General features: G+C 40.7%; 1 pseudogene across 1 annotated transcript; it reads left to right on the top strand.

The window, feature by feature from the left end:
• The first annotated feature begins 16,675 nt into the window (after positions 1-16,675).
• On the top strand, positions 16,676-17,658 carry LOC308242153 (transformer-2 protein homolog beta-like; annotated as a pseudogene). Its single transcript has 3 exons — positions 16,676-17,050; positions 17,125-17,518; positions 17,581-17,658. The product of its transcript is annotated as a transformer-2 protein homolog beta-like (transcript).
• Positions 17,659-21,903: the final 4,245 nt, after the last annotated feature.

Raw genomic sequence — 21,903 nt, 5'->3', positions numbered from 1 at the left:
TGACTGGCAATCAATCCATCACTTTCTGGTGTATGGGACGATGCTATGCTGGTACCCTGACCCGAAATTCCAGCTTCCAGAACTGTGGGAAAAATACATTTCTGTTATTTAAGTCACACAAATTTATGATATATTGTTATGGCTGTCTGAGCTGACTATACTAATAAAAGGGTAATATGCTAATTAGACCCGTCGACTGGACATCTTCCAGTCATCCTTTTGGACACAGCTATGGTGGTGGGGGCTGAGGCAGAGGTGGTTAGGGGCAATCAGGCCAGCAGGGGAGAGCAGTTAGGGGCAATCAGGCAAGCAGGCAGGTGAGCAGTTAGGAGCCAGTGGTCCCATATTGTGAGAGGGATGACTGACTGCCAGTTTAGGCCTGATCCCACAATCGGACATCCCCTGAGGGGTCCCAGATTGGAGAGGGTACAGGCTGGGCTGAGGGAACCCCCCCTCCCGTGCATGAATTTCGTACACTGGGCCTCTAGTAATATATAATAGGAATGGAGTGGGGATGGGGTGGGGATGCTGGGGGGAGCCAATGGCTGCCTAAGAGGCCCAGTGCACAAAATTCGTGCACGGGGGGGGGTGTCCCTCAGCCCGGCCTGTACCCGCTCCAATTGGGAACCCCTCAGGGGATGTCTGACTGCAGAGCCCCCTGCGGGATTGGGCCTAAACCAGAATTTGGATATCACTCTAGTAATCTGGGACTGCTGGCTCCTAACTGCTCACCTGCCTGCCTGCCCGATCGCCCGTAATTGCCTCTGCCTGCCAGCCTGATCACCCCTAACTGCCCTCCCCTGCCAGCCTGGTTGCCCCCAACTGCCCTCCCCTACTGGCCTGATTTCACCCCCAATGGCCCTCCTCTGCTGGCCAATTTGGTTCTGATTGGTCAGTTTCTATGCCAGTCAGTATCAAAAGCTCTGCCTCCTAGGCAGCCATTGGCTCCCCACAGCACCCAGATTTGGTTCTGATTGGTCGGTTCCTATGTCAGTTAGCCTCTCTGGGCCTATCAATGGAACCTGATCAGAAAGGCAGGGTTGATCAGCAGCCCTGGTGGAGGCCTGGAGAGAAATAGAAGCCCGGCTGCTGGCCAGACTGGAAGAGAAAGAGAGAGGCAAGTGCTGATCAAAAGCTGCCTCAGAGGCAACGGATCAGTCCCTGCTTCTCTCTTCAGACCTCTCTCTGGCCCTGGTTCACAGCCCCCTCAGCAGTCAGTGCTGGGGCACTGCACCTGCCACAGCAACCCAGTGCTGACTGCAGGACTGACTTCCCATTGGTCGAGCCTCAGTGGTTACGATCCAGGGTTTTTATATATTAGGATTGGTGTAGCAGTGGTTAATTATATAAATTTAAGATTACAACACTAATTCAATATCTAAATACCCCATTGCAAGCTCACCATCAAAAGTCTATTTTGCTTATATAAATTTCAGATTACAACACTAATTCAATATCTAAATACCCCATTGCAAGCTCACCATCAAAAGTCTATTTTGCTTATATAAATCTCAGATTACAACACTAATTCAATATCTAAATACCCCATTGTAAGCTCACCATCAAAAGTCTATTTTGCTTCTGTTGCAATATATTTGACCCCCTTAACCCATTTTACCCTCCCTCCAGCCCCTTTCCCTCTGGTAACTACTATTTTGTTGTCTGTATCTCTGAGTAGGGTGTGTTTGTCACCTGAGAAATCTTTCAGGCTGCTTTAGGTCTGATTTTGTAACAACAATAGATGGAGCTCCTTCTTTTTTTCCCTCTCGACTCTCCAGGCAGGGCTCAGCAGTTGCTCAGGGCAGAGCTGGTGCCTTTGCACTGCGAGCTTCACCAGGAAGTCACCTATGGCCCACTGGGAAGAAAATACTCACTTCTTCACTACGGGGAGGATGGAGAGCATCTTCCCCTCAGGATAGCTGAGGAGTCTAAAGGGTCTTGTAGTAAGCTTTATTCTGCCTGTAGTCAAGCATGAGATCAAATCATTTAAATCCAGAGTTCACTGCCTTTTCTCTGGGGACTCCAGGAAGAAGCAAATATTTATCCATAGCATACAACGAAGGGCTCAATACATGTTTATTGTCCCTTGAAAAATAACATTACATCATTGCAGCGAAAAGGGGGAGAATTAGCAGGACAAGGCGTACAGGATTGGTCTGCAACCTGCATGCACTGGAAGCACTTTGCTCTAAGATATTTGCAAATTCTGGATGGGAATAGTCTCAGCTTCAGTATTGCCTCTTCGAGGTGACATCCATTCTCAAATACAGAGCCTCCTTCACCATCACATCCCCTGGATTTTCTCATTTATCTGTTCAGTTACTTGTTGTTTGTCACTCCCCTAGCTTGTGAGTCCCCAGAGATCTTGTCCATTTTGTGCAAGGCTTGTTTTCATGTCCTAGAATAGAGCTTGGCACATATTAGGGGTTCAATAAATGTCCCTGGAGTGAAAGGTCATTCTTCTCTTTCCACCTTTCTTCCTTTTTTCAACTCTCTTCCTTAAACTTTTATGCAGAATAACTCAACTCTTCTCTAGTTCCTTTTTCTAAGGAACTCTAAGTCCAGCTTTGCCCACCTACAGCCCATCAATGATTAGTCAAACTAAAGAACTGCCTCCCCTAGCACACCCAAAGGTCAGAGACACAATAATGTTCTCATGGTCACTACCCTCTTCTTTACAACTAAACTTTCACCTATTTATTTGATTGTTACTTTACCCCCTCTCCCCAAAAAGTGAAGCAAAACACCGGGTGTCCTTTGTATCCTCCAATATTTTTATCTATAATAAAAGTCATTTAGAAGATGACAGATGGGGGTCTTAAGGAAGAGAAATAAATCCCCAAAGTAGGAGTCTGATGCTTATTTTAGAAGTTGGGGGTATGAGGGGGTGGGGGTTAGAGTAGGGAGTTTCCCTATACTTGGTCGTGATGATTGCCTAAAGAGGCATGTGGAATAGCTGTATTTGCCAGCCTTCAATATTTTATCTGTGGAGGAGAGAAATTCAAGGTCTCATAACCTTGATTCTTGAATTGGCTCTGCTCCACACAGATCTTTTTTGACCTTTACTATGTGTTAAGTAAAGCTTGTTGCTGACCCAGATGAAGTTTGAAATCTCAGATACTTAAAGTTTCTTCCCATTTATACTGAGGCCCTCTAGGCTGTATGGTCTTCAATGTGAACATTCAGAGGCCAGACCCCTTTCACCTTATGGCTCTTTCTTTTGCTGTATCTTCTTAGCAGTGGCAGATGGTGAATGAGACTCTAATGGTGATACATGTGCTTCTTGGCCCTTTGGCTCACTTCATCTTTTACGAAAGTCTTCTGCTACATTCTATTGGTAAGAGCCAATCACATAGCCCATCTACATGTAAGGGGTGTAGAGGATGTGGAATGTGGTGTGGGGCTGGCCAGGGGAATCATGAACACTTGGTGGCCAGCTCACCATGTTTGTCACAGCTCTAAAGACCAGATTTCCATCTGGATATTTTTTTCTAGCATAATTTCTCATCTTTTCAGCCAAGGCTTCTGCTCTCATTCAATCCTTTATAAGCTCCCCAAATGCTTTCCCTTCTCTCCACAGCTTAACACCTTTCTTCTTCCTAAAAAAGTTTGTTTAACTGAGGGGCATTTATACATTGACCTATTTCTTGACTGGCCTTTCTCTTGTTGGCCAAGCCTGTGTGTCTTTGTTTCTAACTCCTCTTCATGAATGTGTGTCTCTGTTTCTGACTCCTCTCCAGTCCTGAGTCCTCCTTCATAGCCAGGGGCTACATTTCTGAGCCTTTCCCATTCCCTCCCCCACCCCCACCCCCCACCCACTTATGTCTAGATGGGCCAAATGATTGATTCTCACCAAAGGAATGTGAGCTTAAGCGCTTGGTAAAGACCCAAGTGGGTAAGAAACAGAGGAACCTTCTCCATAGTCTCTTCCCCATCTGCCAGCTGCTGAGAGGAAGAAGGAACCATTAGGTGGAGGGCCCAGGCTCTGAATGATCACATAGGCCATACAACCTGCCTTGGACTGCTGACCACTTTCAAGAGGGTGGCTTCTATAATAAGAATGCCAGGTATATAAAATTTAGCCTCTGACACCACTTCACTCCTTTCTGATTTCTGTTCTCCCATGTGTCCCTTGTTTTCCTTCTTCCTCCTAGACTATTAGAAATTTAAAGAAATTAGAAAATTAAAATGAGACTTTCAAAATACTTTCTTCATTAAAAGACTTTTCCAGTATGACTTCAAAACTCAGTAAAAAAAAAAAAAATTATAGCACTGTGGTGGGTAAAGAGGGAGAGATACTTTTGAAAAAAGGTACTTGCCCATAGTCCTTTAAATCTCCTGCAATTTTATTTCATCAATTTATTGATGATTATTACATACTATGGTAAGTACTACATACATGATTTCACTGAATTTTCTAAGAAGTTATGATGTTGAAATTAATAGTTGTCTTCTTTAACCTTTGAACATCTGAACCAGGGACCATTCTGGGAAGTGCAATGTTCTTTCTTTACTTGGTTTAAAACATCTGCTTATTTCCCCCTGGCATCATAATTCCATTCTGTTCTCTCCATTCTCCTGGACTGTAAACTGATGCCTGAGAATAACTCTGTCATCTACATGCCTACCTATCTAGTCCTCTGCTTATTTATGTTCAAGGGATCCAAGGCAGCGTATGGCTTATACATATGTATAAACCCCACAGAACTTAGCTAAGCAACTTTCCCATGGATGATACTTAACAACCATATATTTGAATAATAGGTGAATTCCAAAAAATAATGTATTATAGTCTAACTACTCCTATAGTTCTTAAGCCTAACTGCATATCAGAATCGAACAGGAGACTTTGTTACTATATCAACATTTCTAAGAATGGGTTTCAGAAATCTCTATTTTTTAACTAACTCCCCAAGTAATTCTGAAGCATCCAGCTTGATCCCAGATTGCAGACTGTCATTTGAAAACCCATAGAGCACTTTATCTTTCTTCACCCCAGAATCCTTTTTTTTTTTTTACCATGCATGCTGCCCTAACCATTTTCTCCTAGCAACCAAAAATTAACAACCAAGTTAATATATCCTGAGATTCTTACCATGAGACAAATATATGTCCCAAAGTCTAGAAAATGGTAAGTTCTACTAGACATCAAAACACTTTCCCCAACCAATCAACCCCTACCTACAAATGGCTGATCCTTTCTACACTCAAATAGAGAATCAGAGACCTATTTCCTGGATATGTTTCACCATGTTGCATATTTTACCCATAAATAGACCCTTGAAAGTCTCTGCACAAAGTTTTGTCTTTAAACTGTCTTCACATCACCTGGTAGTTGGGGTCCTGTGTTCTCAGATGGCCTGAATCCACTATTTTCTCATCCTGACCCTATCTGCAGTATACTCTTTGGGGGAGTTTCTTGAAGATAGGCTGTTAAAGTAGAATAGGCAGAGTCAAGAAAACTGCCATCTGTTTCCACACTGCAGATGCCCACAATAGTCTTGAAAAATCCAGCTGGGGAGGAGGTGGAAGATCCTGTGGGCTGGCTGATAAAGGAAGAAATGAGAAGGGTAACGTTCCTACCATTGGACCAATTCACAGAGAGAACTCATCACTGTTAGGTAGAAAGATCTAAAGGCTTAAGAAAACAACCTTATTTTTGTGTTTTTTTTTTTTACATTCGAGAGACACACATTATGTGGCCACCTTGGTAGGTTTTCAGCATTGCCTAAGAATGGAGTTCTTTTCTAATAACTCTCATTTCTCCTCTTGCTTCTACTTTCTGGCCAAACTCCTGTTGTAACAAAAGGAACAGAAGACTTTCCATCACATGTATATATCTTTTTATTATATGTACATAGGATTATTTTTTACATTTGCTAAAGACAACATAGAAGATAAGTTATGAAAATTTATTTTTATTAAAAAATAGATTTTTATACCTGGAGATGATCTCAGCCAAGATAAAATAGAAACCCAGAGAGGCAAAGTGACCAAAATGCACACAGTTAGTAAGGACCAGACCCATGGTGGTCTCAGTGATGGGCCCACCAGATGTCTCCTAAAGGAAGGTCTTATTGCCTCTGCTGCTGGGAGGGCAGTTGGGTTGGCAAACAGCCTTCAGCTGTCAGCCTCTTCAGGATTCCCTCAGTGTCAGAGAGGAGCCTCACCCAGGAGTAGGCCCTTTCAGGGGCAGCCCATATCCATTGAATGATGGAGGCAGACATAAAAAGCTCAACCTTTTGACCTCCTGTGGGATACCTTAAATGGCCACCCTAGCTCCAGAGCAGAATGTAAGGTCAGCTGAGGCTGCCAGGTGGTCAGGGGGCTTGCTTTCCTTCCCCATTTTCAGAAATATTGATCCCAAGGATACTACTGAATGAACATCCTGCATACTAAACTTCATCTCAGAGAGTACTTTCAAGAGAACCCAATCTTGAATAAGACCTAAAATTAAAATGGTCTAAAATAAAAACTGGTTCTGCCTTAGCTGGTTTGGCTCAGTGGATAGAACCTTGGCCCTCAGACTGAAGGGTCCAGGGTTCGATTCCAGTCAGGAGCACATACCTAGGTTGCAGGCTCAATCCTGGCCCTGGTTGGGGTCTGTGTGTGAGGCAACCAATCGATGTGTCTCTCTCACATTGATGTCTCTCTCTCTCCCCCCCGCCTCCCTTCTACTCTCTCTAAAAATCAATGGAAAAATATCTTTGGGTGAGAATTAACAAAAAATAAATAAAATAAAAACTGGTTTCTGCTAAAATATTCGTATTGGAAGTGTGTGTGTGTCCATCCCTGGGTGTATGTGAATTTTTTTTTTTATTCAGAAGAAATGACAAGGTTATATGACCAACTGGAAAATAAACTCATATACAGTTCAATACTTTAATCATGAACAAAGTTACCCAGAATTAATCTGATATTCTTAAGGATCTATATAAATTATTATACATATGTAAATTACCCATACATTTTAAAATATTATCACAAACTTGACATTTGAAAGGCAATTCTAAATGTATACCACATCTTCAGCCACTTTGCAAATAACTTAGTTATTTTCATCTCTCCATTCTTCTTCTATTTATATTCCATGAACATTATGTTATAAGTGTATTGACATACTGATATTCTAGAACTTTTCATTTTAAGCCATTCCTCTTTGAATATTTCTCACTATCTCCTGTCTATTCCTGCTTAAGAATGAAAGTATGAGAGAGATAAGGGAGCAGATAATATAACTAAAAACAGAGTTGCATGTTTGATGAACAGATAGTGTTATTGGGTTATAGAAAGAACAGACTTCTACTTTCAAATACATGGCCATTTTATAATTCTAGAAGGCCCTAAATTTGTTTCTCAGTAGAGAAAATCAAGATAGAAAAGAAAAAGGGAAAAATACTAAGGAATATAAGTAGAGGAAGATATATATATATATATATATATATATATATATATTTCATAATACTTGGTAAAAAAAAAAAAAAAGAACAGATTATGAAGGATTTCCTTATGCCCTTGTAATGTCATCTACCTTACAAAACATATTGTGATACTGGATATTTTTATTTTAAGATTTTTATTATTATATTTTATGTAGATGAATTTATTTATCAGTATCATTATTTGGGGCCAAATCCTATCCTCCATATTTTTAATGGAATATCCATTTAAAAAATGCAATAGTTTTTACAAAATTCACTCAGTGAGACTATAAGACATTCTTTTCCTACAACGTTGATTTTTAGTACTTTAGCTAATAAGAACTGACACTTATAGAGCATTGGCTCTGTGCCAGCAGCTGTTCACAGTACTTACACATAGTAAGTCATCCACCTTTCAGCATCCTCTTGTATTCCAGTGCTTCCTTTACAGTTGTGTTGCACTTCGCACTCTACAGTTGAAGAAACTGAGGCAGAGAGGGCTGTGGTCTGTGAGGCAGTTGTTTTCTCTGCTTCTGGTTTTGACTCTGCCACCACTGGCAATGCGATTTTCAGCCTCCCAGTTGCAAACTGGCAGTTTCTATCTGTAAAATTGGGGAGGGGGGCACTCCATTGCATCACCTCAAAGGACTCTACTTCCTCTAAAATACCTTGATTTTGTGCTTCCATTTTTGCTCCTAGAACACTGGGTTTTTGGGAATTCCTAAAGCATTTTCTTTTTGTTTTGTTTCTAATGGAAAATGAGTATGGCTGTTATAATGACAAACTCAGCATTTGTCTGGAAGGGTAGAACTGTGTTGCCTGCAGAATTTGTATTGAGAATTTATATTTCAAGGAAGAAGAAGAAGAATTAGAAGGAGAAGAAGAAGAAGAAGAAGAAGAAGAAGAAGAAGAAGAAGAAGGAGGAGGAGGAGGAGGAGGAGGAGGAGGAGGAGGAGGAGGAGGAGGAGGAGGAGAAGAAGAAGAAGAAGAAGAAGAAGAAGAAGAAGAAGAAGAAGAAGAGAAGGAGGAGGAGGAGGAAGAGGAGAAATTGTGGTTGAGATGGTCACTAATTCAAAGATATATATTTATATAGGTTTAGAAGAGAGTAGGATATAAAAAAGACTTTAAGGACAGGTGAGGGACATAAGAGAGGGGAACTGAATACCACATTTTCCCCTTTAAAATACCATCTGCTGAGATTCCGAGCCTGAGAACAAAGTGGGATTTGAAGGGAATAAATGAAGTGAAAGAAATGCTGAGAAATATTTTGACTAGCAACTTCTAGACAAGCATAGGGAAGTCATGTGACTTGCCCTGCTGGGCCAACAAAAGTATGTGGGTTCTTGGAGGGCAAACTGTGTGGAGGGTTCTCTGGTTGAAGGAGTGTGGTTCAAGGGCCACACTAAGGGGGGCACGGACATAAGGAATGCTGGCATTGGGACCTTCAGGGACTGCACTGGAGCAAAGAGTAGGGATTCTCTTAAACAGAATGAGGAAGGAGCACTTAAATGAGGAAACCATAAAGCTAAAACTTTTGAGACCTTATCATTTACCTTTTCCTCTCACAATATACACACTGAGGCCCAGGGAAGTGAAGGAACTTGACAAAGATCAGCGCTCTTGGAATCAAGGCATAGAGGATTGAAAACCGATAAATTTTAAAAACAAGATTGACTTCAAAAAAGACTCTCTTTTACTCCCTTAATATAAAGGAATAACACCAGGAAAAAAAAAAACCTTTCTCAATTAAGGTACTAAGTGGCAATCCTTGGGCCCTCAGCAATCTGTTTGGAAGGTTATAATATTAATTTATCATGTCTTCTAAGACTGCTGGTTAGCTTTTTATGTAAGAAATTATGAGTCAGCTAAATTAATAAGCTTGCTTACTGTTTTTATAATGTCTAATTTAGGGTAACATTAACTAAAGATGATCTGAAATGCAAGAATTAAAGAAATAGAAAGTATATATATTTTAAAACCTATGAAATAAACCCAAACAACTCCTTAGAGGAGAATGGTGGTGCTATGGGGGCTGAAAAACTGAATAAATGGGATAAAAAAAAATCTACCCATGGTTATTTTTGGCAGTTGTAATTTTAAAATTTTTATGTGTTAAAAGTAAGAAAGAACTTCTCAGAATGGAAATGAAGATTCATCACTGAGAAAAGAAAATAATGGTATGAGTTTTCAGTGACTTGAACAGACTGTGGAGTTTTAGTCTAGCTGTTAGGTCAATTAAAAATGCCAAATTCTGCAAATAACAAAATGTTTTGGAAGTATTTTTTATTATTAGAATCTAGGGTTTTAAGGGGTGGGCCAGGTCCCCGGTTCTCTCTCGGAGACAGTACTGAGTCCATTGCATAGATCTAATGGATGGAGCCGGGCATCTTTGTTTCCTCTGATCTCATACATCAGATTATTGCTAATATTTAATCCCTGCTTTTCCAAGAGGAACAGGTTTTGATCCCTTTTTTTGGTTTATGATTCTCTGTACATGCTTTTAATATTCTGAACTCTGTGTACTTTAAAGGAGGCCAAGAATGAAGGGCATTGGAACAGAAAGGGCCTTGGCCTTCTTTCCCTTTAACAAAAAAACAACAAACTGAACAGCCCCTTGACCTTTGACATGCAGGGCCTGGTGGGCAGCATCTGCACCTATGGAGAGGGGCAAGAGGGAAGAGGCAGGACAGGGACCATTCTTCTGTGAGGCTGCCCCCCACTGCCATGGTTTGCTCCCTATCAGGCCAAAAGCACCTTAGAGCCAACTGCAGCCAGCTGAACAAACTGCCTTCAGAAAAGTGATCTCTCCTGGTGGTTTTGAGCATTTAACTGGAATGTGGTTTATAGGTAAATGCCATAGTTTGGATTGGAGCCATTTCAGCAAGTGAGATATCTCTTGGTAAACATCCTTTTTAAGAGTGGCCTGACATGCCATCTTCTACCATTTATGGTTGCCAGGTGGCTCTTAGACCATTTAGGCAATAGCTGTCCTTGTAAGGCCAAACTCTTTCCTATCTAAAAACAGTAGCATTGAGTTCCTTTTTCGCGGAGCACACAAGGAATTTCAGAATTACTTGGAAACCGGTTTGGAGGGTTTAGAGCTAACATGTTTTTGGTAAGGATTTCTCCCTCGAATTAATTTCTTCATTTCCACTATCACTTCATACAGCCACTATTATATCTCCTCTGGATTACTGTGACTGTTCTTAATCAGTCTTGTTGCCTCAAATCCTTTCTCTTCCCTACCATCTGGAGAATCTTCCCAGTCTCAAAGCTGACTGTCACCCTCCAACACACACATCCTTTCACTTGCCCACCCCCATTCGCTCTTGGGTATCAAGGCCCTCTATAATCTGCCTCTCCCTTCATCACCTCCCTCTTCATACGCCACACTGCACCATGCAGGACTGCCTAGATTCCCCACTGGGGCAGACTTTCCCATTCTGGTACCCAGGATGACTCATTGCCAGATGTCAGACTGGATGTCACCTCTCAAGGATGACTTTTCTGATCACCTCTGTCTGAATCAAACACCCCTCCACTAGGTTCCTAAAACCCCTTCACTTCTACCAACAATAACCTTGGCTATGCAGATGTCCACTGTCCTCACTGGAGTGTGAACTCCTAGAGGCTAGTTCTGGGTCTCATCCTTGAGTCCCCAGAGCTTGGTCCAGGGTGTGACACTTGTAAGAGCCCAACACATGTTTGGGGCATAAATGAAGGCTTTCTTTGACTCAGACAGCCAGAAGGGAGTAATGGCCTGCCATTTGCAGAGGATCTGGCTGCCTCTTCCATTTTCCCTTCCTCACTTAGGCCTAGAGAACTCCAAGACTCCTCAGTCTCCCTGGGCACCCAGGAGGAGGGTGAAGAGAGGGAGCCCTTTGTTCCTCCTGCAGGTGGCTAGAGCTGGGATGGCAGCTGTGTTTGGGTGGAAGGCAAGAGGGCAGATGGCCTGGTATGTGTTTGCAGACAGCCTGAGAGGCCGCAGCCTGGTACAAGGCACTCTGGAGGTGAACTCAACGGGATGGTGGTGAGTAAGGGCAATGCCAGGGTGGGCTGCTATGTTAGTATTCACCACTCAGACACCGGCCGATGTGATTTCGAGGCAGCAAAGAGAGATTTCTTTATGTATAAGACCATTGTGTTCCTGGTGATGGTTTTTCACATTTCAGTCTAAACAAAGCCTTTCCTATATGAAAACTCTCTTAATAACTATCATTTAAAATTGGTCTAACATAAGCAAGCCTTCTTAGATTTCAGTTTCATTTCTGCACATTTTGACAACCATTAAATTATTCACTCAATCAACACTTTTTGGGAGAAGTGGGGCATATGGGAGGGACTTCTTTATTGCTCAAAATATTTAGAACCAGAACATGATATAAGTCCCAGTCATGTGTACTGGGACAGCAGTCACATGTTTACATACCTAAATAAAATGAGCTCATTAATATCCTCATATCATCAGGAAATTCTTTCCTTAAAAATCAAACAAAAACATGGGCAGGATCCTCAGAGGATCAATGTGGCACCATCACCACCTGGCTGACCACTTCTCCTATCTTGATCCAAAAGCGAGTCAGTCCCAAAAGCAAGGCACAATGTCACATTGTGTCCTGGAAATGTATGTGTGGCTTCCTTAAGATATCAATTTGTAATGGACATGCTTATGAGATATCCTCCTCCAAGTCTATAATTCTTTAATCATCCACTTTGATAATCCTTCTCCTGATTAAATATTCAAGCCATGACTTGATATCACTTTTTCATTTCTGCACAAAATGGAGCAGCTGAAAACTGGAACATCACAGTGCTGTCACACAGCAGAGGTATAAACTATCCACACCCCAAAAATAATTTTTAACAATAATAAAGAATTCAATTCTACAAAGAATCAATTGGGGACATCCTAGTGAGGAAGTGTCTTCCTTCCCCCACCACCCTGCTCACATATGCCCTAAAATACATATCCCCACTTACCAGATGGAGGGAACCATTTAGCCTGAGCATTCTAAGATCCACAGTTTTTCAAAGTACCTGTAACACAACAGAGTTGTGGCCAGATGGGATCCCAAAGTCCTTTCTTATGCCTGACACTTTAATGTTCTCTCGCTAAGGGTTCTTGGCTGTCAGACAGGTTTTCTCCTAAGGTGTCCAACATGGTAAACCACTGGCCATCTGTGGCTATTGAGATAAGAAATTTAAAGCAAATAAAATTAAATAAATGAAACATTCAGTCCCTCAGTCCCACTAGCCCTGTTTCAAGAGCTCAATAGGCACATGCTGCTAGTGGCTGCCACGTGGGATAGCGCATACATGGAGCATTTGCATCGTCACAGAAAGCTCTATTTATTTTAGCATCACTTTAGGCTTGCATGATTTTATGACTGAGTTGACCATTGTTTGAATCTATTAACCAGTTCAGTGGGGCTAACTGTGCACTCGGGCAGCTGTGGAGGGGATGACAGAACTGATTTGTTTCATAAAATGGCAATGATAATAGTGAAAGTATGAGAAATAGTAACAGCTGGCATTTATTGAGCACTTATGATACAGGCACTGTGCTAAGCACTTAATGTGCTATCTCATCACAACCAGTATCCCAGTTTAGCAAGAGAGAAAATTAAGAGCAGAGTTGGGGAAAGTCTGTAGCATTCATCTAACCTGACCCTCTCAGTTGTCATAGCTCAGACTCTGGATTCAATTGAGTGGCCTTGGGCAAGTGACATTCTTTGTGCCTCAATTTCCTCATCTATAAAATGGAGGAAATAGAAGGAATTTCTTATGGATTGTTGTGAAAATTTGACATAGTTTGTGTAAAGTGCTGATAGCCCAGTAAGTTTTAACTGTTTTGACTAATTATTATAAGTAAGAAAAATTCAGGCAGATTAATGTGATGCCCAAGGCCACACAGATCACACCAGCCTAGCACTCTTTCCATTACATCAATCTTTTCTTGCATATGCACATTGTGTTCTCCCTTCCAGCTTCCCACATGCTTTTAGTTAGCCTGCACCCCTCCCTTTTATCATGACCACTTGGCAGCAAACTGCTAGTATCATAAGTGACACTAGCACTTCTCCATTGGCAATGTGCACAATGACTGTGCCTTGGAAGTATCCGGTTTCCAGGGCTTTCTGCTTGGTGACATTTAGAGAATAACCTAGGGATCTCCAAACTCCCTGCCACTTCCAATGTTCTAAGAGAACTTGAGCTAAGAAAGCAAAGACAGGTTCCCCTATTAGGTAAAAGAAAGTAGATCTTTTGACCCAGTGGTCTGGACCCAAGATAAGACATCTTAAGATTTACTACAGTAGAATAATAGTTGAAGAAGAAAAAAGGAGGAAGGGGAAACATGATAGTTCACTAGACTGGTCCAATTTAGGTGATCACCTACAATGCCTGAAGCTAATTCCAGCATGTCATAAATGCAAGAAGATTCATCAAAAGGTTGATGGAACCTTGAGGATTATCTGCTGGAAATGGCTAAGGGCATTTCCCCACACCTAAAGATTTGCATAGATGATTGCTTGCTGCCAGACAGTTGAGGACATTTTAATCTACATGTTATTGCCTCCTACTGGCCAAACACCTGAACAGCAGTAGGCAGATCTCCCAATCTGACAATGGATTCTGTATACTAAACCTTGCCTTTGATATGTACATCTACCTTGCTTTAGGACAATTTGTGTTAATAAAAAGCAAGGGGTCCAGAGAGACAGGAGGACTTGGTTTCTTTAGCTAGGTCTTCTCTGACTCCCCAAAATGCTTTCCAAAATTATGTTTCATCTCTATACTCTTTAATAATTTACACGCAGCCCTTCTCCAGATTCCTGAACCCTTCTGGATGCTGGACAAGACCCCCGGCACTACAAGACACACCTTCTTTGTAGCATAAACCCTTCAGGTCTCAGTGAACTGCTGTAGGTATGTCAGAGTAGTCCCTAGTCCCAGGCCCTGCCTGCTTTAGTTCACTCCTGTGTTTATACAAGATGCTCATGTTAGAGTCCTTTTCCCAAGATGATGTCAACTCACTGAGGGTTCATGAGTTTGGGTCTGTGTGCTCTTGCCTAGAAATCTGAAGACTAAAAAAGAAAATTCTTTTAAACATAAATACCAAGAATAGCCAGGCAACTCTGAGTAGCTGATTGGTTTTTATCTTTTGAACATTGAACATGTAATTCTTAGTATTTTTTCTATTTTCACTGACTAATAGAAAGTTCAGGACCAGGTTTGCAACCTGTTTCTAGCAAAGCATATTGTTCAATATGACATATATTTGGTACATGGAGCCTATCCTTGTGGCATTTTCAAATTTTTTTCTACCTTTATTTCAATTCTTCAATTATTTTTGGCACAATGCAAGACATAGGATATAAATAATAAAGATAATTTCTGGTGTAATTTCAGGATCTGGGAAAGTCTTTGGGCTTTTCTCCAAAAGGTTTAAGTTTTCTCATTTCCTAATTAGAAAAAATATATAAATTGTGGACACCATTGATGGTGTTGTTCTCTGAGGTGATGACATTTGGAGTGTTACACAGTGCATGCTGTCCTATAGAAGGGGAGTAGAACCCAGAGAAGGCACTGGTGTTTTTTGTTTTGTTGTGTGCGTGTGTGTGTGTGTGTGTGTGTGTTTAAAGAGGGCTCCTAAATATAAAAGGAAAGAGTTGGGATTGAGGAGCTTGGTTTAGGGACACTGAAGATAAATTTGCCTGCATTATTGTTTTTTCCCAATCCATTCTTGAGTACCAGCCAGCCCATATGGCACAGGTACCCAGGCAGGCCATCTGCAATATAGTTTTAAAATCTATTTTAAGTATCCTGCAGCAGTAAGTCTCAAACTCTAAAGTGCATACAGATCACTGGAAGTCTTATTTAAACAATTCTGATTCAGTAGATCTGGAGTGGGGTATGAAAATTCTGTATTTTTTACAAACTCCCAGATAATGTATATGTATCTGGTCAAATGGCTACACTTTGAATAGTAACGATTAATAGGACTTTTATGGCAGCAGGTGACAATTGGGGATCTCTGGACTCAGATTCTTCCTGACAATGTTATCTCTTCCAGTATTGCTGATGCAGATATTTGAGGCTTAAACTTCGTTCCTTTCCAAGTATTTGCATAGACCCCAAATGCTTCTTGTTAACAACGTTGGCCCAGCCTACCCACAGTTAAGTAGGATAACTCCAGACCTTACAAGGCAAGATAACCTTCAATGTGCTAGTATTCACATCTCCTTCTTGCTCTTTCCTATAATTGCTGAGTTAGCTACAAAGGGTTACACTCTGGAGGTAGAGGAGAGGGAAACCTTATATTCAGAATATATAAGGAACATTTACAACTCAACAATACAATTAAAATATACTCAACACCAATAGTTACTAGGGAAATACAAATCAAACAACAGTGAGATACCATTTTATATCCATTAGGATGGCTATAATAAAAAGAATATCAAGTGTTGGCAAGAACATGGAGAAATTGTAACCATCATACATTGCTGATGACAATGTAAAATAGTACAGCCACTTTGGGAAACAGTCTGGCATTTACTTGGAATGTTAACCATAGAGTCACCATATAACCCAGAGATTTAGGTATAAGCCCAAGAGAAATAAAAACATACATACACAAATAAGCCTATGCACAAATGCTCATCACTGCATTATTCATAATAGCCAAGAAGTGGGAACAAGTCAAGTGTCCACCAACTGATGAATGAATAAAAAAATGTAGAATATGCAAGCAAGGTGACTGTATTAGTCCATTCAAGCTGCTATAACAAAATGCCATAGATTGGATGGCTGAAACAACAAGTATTTACTTCCCACAGTTCTAGAGGCTGAAAGTCCAAGATCAAGGAACTGGCAGATACTGGTGAGATGGTTCACAGACAGCAGTCTTCTCACATGTTCTCACATGGTAGAAGGAAGGAGGAAGTTCTCTGGCGTCGTTTTTTTCAATCCACACCTGAGGATATGGAGAGAGAGAGAGAGAAACATTAACGTGAGAGAGAAACATTGATCAGCTGCTTCCTGTATGTGACCCTGACCAGGTATCAAACCCGAACCTTGGCGAGACTTAGAGCCTGTGTGGCAGCGGTGCGGAGCGGTTGGGTTCTCAGCGGCATGGAAACTTGTGGGTGCTGACAGGCTGCGGCCGAGCCTCTGTAAAACAGGTGCAAAAAGTTGGCAGCTTCAGTTGAAGCACATTGAGCCCAGCGGGGCGGCAGCAGCAGCTAGGAGTCATGAGCCACAGCGGCGAGCAGAACTACAGCAAGCAGAATCCCGTTCTGCTTCCAGAAGTGGAAGTGTTCATGGATCTGGGAAATCTGCAAGGTATGCCTCTGCAAGGTCTCACTCCAAGGAAGATTCCAGACGTTCCAGATCAAAGTCCAGGTCCAGATCTGAATCTAGGTCTAGATCCAGAAGAAGTTCTTGAAGGCATTATACAAGACAAGATCTTGGTCTCACTCCCATAGGCGATCCGTAGCAGGTCTTACAGTCGAGATTATCGGAGGTATCATAGCCACAGTCATTGTCCCATGTCTACTCGCAGACGTCATGTCTGGAATCAAGATAGTGAAAGGAAGGGGGAGAGACAGAGGGAGAAAAACATCGATGTGAGAGAGACACATCCACTGGTTGCCTCCCGCTCACGCCCCGACCGGTGCTGGTGACCAGGCCTGCAACGGAGGCAAATGCTGATCCCAACTGTTGTCTTGGAGTATTTGGATTGAGCTTGTACACTACTGAAAGAGATCTAAGAGAAGTATTCTCTGAATATGGCCCCATTGCTGATGTGTCTATCGTATATGACCAGCAATCTAGACGTTCAAGAGGATTTGCCTTTGTATATTTTGAAAATGTAGATGATGCCAAGGAAGCAAAAGAGTGTGCCAATGGAATGGAGCTTGATAGACGTAGAATCAGAGGTGATTTCTCTATAACAAAAGGACCACATACCCCAACACCAGGAATTTATGTGGGGAGACCTACCTATGGCAGCTCACGCCGTTGTGATTACTACGACAGAGGATACGATGGAGGCTATGATGATCGGGACTACTATAGCAGATCATATAGAGAAGGTGGTGGAAGTGGAGGAGGATGGAGAGCTACTCAAGACAGGGATCAGATTTTCGGAAGGCAGTGACCTTCTCCTTACTATAGTCCTGGAGGATATAGATCACGTTCCAGATCTTGATCATATTCACCTGGTGGCTATTAAAGCATGAAGTGGAAGGCTTTCTGAAACCTACCTTAGAGTTTGGATATTGTTTGTGAACAATGTTTTTTATTATCTCCTGTTTAAAAAGTGAACAGTGTCTAGTGAAGTTAGGTGACTTTTACACCTTTTATGATGACTACTTTTGGTGGGTGAAATGCTGTTCTCATTCTGCATTTGTGTAGTTCAGTGCTTTGTTCCAAGTTAAGTTTTTCAGAAAAGTATGTTTTAAATGTAATTTTTTTACAGTCTAAATTTTGACTGCTGAGAAGTTTTTATTGTACAAAACTTTATTTAAAGGGTTTTTCTACTGAATCCAGGGTATTCTGAAGATCGAAGCCTGTGTGTAAAATGCTACCAAATGTCAAAAAGCAACAACAAAGTTTTATTTTTACTTTAAAAATAAACCCCAAAACCTGAATCTTTTTGGTTAATGGAATGATGCTCCAAACAACTGAGCTATCTGGCTTGGCAACTGGGACTTTTTATAAGGGCACTAATTCCATTCAGAAGGGTTCACCCTCATGACCTAATTACCTCTCAAAGAATTCACCTTTTAATATAGCATTGAGGGTTAAGATTTCAACATATGAACTTAAGAAGGGACATAAATGTTCAGTTAATTGCAGGAATATTAGGCATACTCCTAATATTAGCAATAAAAAGGAATGAAAAACAGATACATGACACTATATGGATAAACCTTGAAAACATTATGCTAACTTAAGCCAATCAGAAAAGTTCACATATTATATGATTTCAAATATCCAAAACAGGCAAAGCCATAGAGACAAAAAATAGATCAATGGTTGCCAGGACTTGGGAGAGAGAGAATAGAGAGAGACTGTGTTTAGGATTTCTTTTTATGGTAATGAAATGTTCAAAAACTAAATTAGAGTGATGATTGCACAACTCTGTGAATATACTAAATACCATATAACTGTGCCTTTTAAAAGAGTGAATTTTGTGATATGTGAATTATATCTCCATCAAGTTGATAAAAATCATGTAAGGGTAGAGAGTTGGGGAGCATGACTTCCCTCCATTAAGGCCATAGCACTGTCCGTTTAGGGGTTTCATGCTTCCCCTCCCCCCTTTTGGAGTCCCTACTCTTTGTTATGTGCTCTCTCAGGCCTTGCTAATATATCTGTATTTAAAGCAATCTCATCCCATATTTTTAGTATGCTGATATATTGAGGTTTTTTTCATAGGTTGTGAAACCTTAGAAAAATTTCCAGATCAAATCTAATTAAATGAGCATTCCATCTGATGTTGTGACAGAGCATACTGTCAGTAATGTCAGCAGTGTTGTGACAACAAACCTGGTAGATTTGGATTAAAGTAGTATCAGAGCTCTCAGGCCAATTGGAATTTTCTATTTTGTTTTTGAACAATTCAGTTCTCACTTAGAGCCCATGAACATCTGCAAAGCCAAACCAGCAACAAGATTATGCAACTTTGCTGTTAGAAGAAGGATGGTTTTCTCTCATTTAATAAATAGTGAACACCTCTGTATCTGTTCTTGAGGAGCTGACAAGCTATTATTTGCTGCTAAATAAAATTTGGAAATGTGTGTCAGGTCTAGGTAGAAATCATTATCATTAACTTAAAGATGAATTTTCTTCACAAATATAAATTTTAAAATATAAATAGAATTGACAATATATGCGTACAATTTAATGCTCTCCCACCACATGAAAAACCCTAGCTGGTGGAGTTGTTTTAACAAAGCTCGCTTTATATGTGCATGGAAGTGCTGATTACTAACAGGGTGTTATATGCAACTGGCTAGCAGTGCCCTCCCAACTCTCTACTCCTGGCCCCCTCCCAGTGCAGTCTCCATCAACTATGACTGTATTGCACAGTTAAAGATTTAGTTAGCTCACTGGCTTAGTTATTGCTGTTTGTCTTTTTAAAAAATACAAACACCCTTGGGAAAAAAATATTTGTGGTTTAGAATCACCAACACATTGTCTAATTATATTCCCTGAATTTGTTTATCGACCTCTCTTGTCTCCCTGAACACTCAGAAAAGCACTCAGAAAAAAAAGGAGAAATTCTGATTGGAAATAAAGAGGTGGCGAATAAAATGCCAAGTACTAGGTGTCAGAAGATCTGGCTGAGCTCCCAGGATCATTGGTTACTTAGTTCCAAGCCTTAGTTTTCTTTTTTAATTGTCTAAAGTTTTACATATGTCTCCTTTTCCCCCAATTTGACAACCCCCTCCCCCAGCCATTCCCACCCCGGGCAAGCCCCCACCACCCCAGTGAGTGTGTCTATTGGTTATGCTAATATGCATGCATACAAGTCCTTTGGTTGCTCTCTAACCCCCCCTTCCCCTACCATTTGTCTCCGGATCTATTCTTTTTTTTTTTTAAATATATTTTTTATTTCAGAGATGTTTGATTAATTTTATTTTTTTAATATATTTTATTGATATTTCACAGAGAGGAAGGGAGAGGGATAGAGAGCTAGAAACATCGATGAGAGAGAAACATCGATTAGCTGCCTCCTGCACACCCCCTACTGGGGATGTGCCCGCAACCAAGGTACATGCCCTTGACCGGAATCGAACCTGGGACCCTTCAGTCTGCAGGCCAATGCTCTATCCACTGAGCCAAACCAGTTTTGGCTCTGGATCTATTCTTGTTCATCAAATTATGTTGATCATTATATCCCACATATGAGTGAGATCATGTGATATTTATCTTTCTCCAACTGGCTTATTTCACTTAGCATAATGCTCTCCAGTTCTATCCATATTGTTTCAAATGGTAAAAGTTCTTTCTTTTTTATAGCAGCATAGTATTCCGTTGTGTAGATGTACCACTGTTTTTTAATCCGCTAATCTGCTGATGGGCACTTAGGCTGTTTCCAAATCTTAGCTATTGTAAATTGTGCTGCTATGAACATAGGGGTGCATATATCCTTTCTGACTGGTGTTTCTGGTTTCTTGGAATATAGTCCTAGAAGTGGGATTACTGGGTCAAATGGGAGTTCCATTTTTAACTTTTTGAGGAAATGCCATACTGTCTTCACAGTGGCTGCACCAGTCTGCATTCCCATCAGCAGTGCAGGAGGGTTCCTTTTTCTCTGCATCCTTCCCAGCACTTCTCATTTGTTGATTTGTTGATGATAGTCATTCTAACAGGCATGAGATGGTACATTATTGTTGTTTTGATTAGCATCTCTTGGATGATTAGTGACTTTGAGCATGTCTTCATATGTCTCTGGGCCTCCTGTATGTCCTCTTTCGAAAAGTTTCTATTTAGATCCTTTGCCCATTTTTTGATTGGATTGTTTATCTTCCTTTTGTTAAGTTGTATGAGTTCCCTGTAAATTTTGGAGATTAAACCCTTATCGGAAATATCATTTGCAAATATGTTCTCCCATGCAGTGAGCTTTCTTGTTTTTTTGTTGATGGTTTCTTTTGCTGTGCAGAAGCTTTTTATTTTGATGTAGTCCCATTTGTTTATTTTCTCCTTAGTCACCATTGCCCTAGGAGCTATGTCTGTAAAGATATTGCTATGACATATGTCTGATATTTTGCCAATGGAGTCTTGTAGGATTTTTATGATTTCATTTTTTTGCATGTATCTTACCAAATTTCCCAGCACCATTTATTGAAGAGACTCTCTTGACTCCACTGTATGTTCTTGCCTCCTTTGTCAAATATTAATTGAGCATAATGGTTTGGGTCGATTTCTAGGTTCTCTGTTCTGTTCTATTGGTATACTAGTATATGTCTGTTCTTGTGCCAGTACCAGGCAGTTTTGAGAACTGTGCATTGGTAATACAGCTTGATATCTGGTATTGTGATCCCTCCAATTTTGTTGTTCTTTCTCAGGATTGCTGTGGCCATTCAGGGTCATATTTTTATTCCAGATGAATTTTTGGAGAGTTTGTTTTAGCTCTTTGAAATATGCCTTTGGTATTTTAATGGCTATTGCATTGAATCTGTAGGTTGCTTTGGGTAGTATGGACATTTTAATGATGTTGATTCTACTGATCCATGAACACGGTATGTTCTTCCATCTGTTTATGTTTTCCTCTGTCAGTTTTATCAGTGTCCTGTAGTTTTCTGAGTACAGGTCTTTTATGTCCTTAGTTAAGTTTATTCTTAGGTATCTTAATTTTTTGGTGCAATGGTAAATGGGATTTTTTTTTTTTTCATTTCTCTCTCTGTGAGTTCATTATCTTAATATATTAAAACCCTGGGTCCATCATGACTGGAAGATCAACCAACCA

The sequence above is a fragment of the Plecotus auritus genome (assembly GCF_963455305.1).
Source record: "Plecotus auritus genome assembly, chromosome: 2".
NCBI classification, from domain to species: Eukaryota; Metazoa; Chordata; class Mammalia; order Chiroptera; family Vespertilionidae; genus Plecotus; species Plecotus auritus.
The sequence above is the reverse complement of the archived record's forward strand: the minus strand, read 5'-3'. Positions and strand labels throughout refer to the sequence as shown.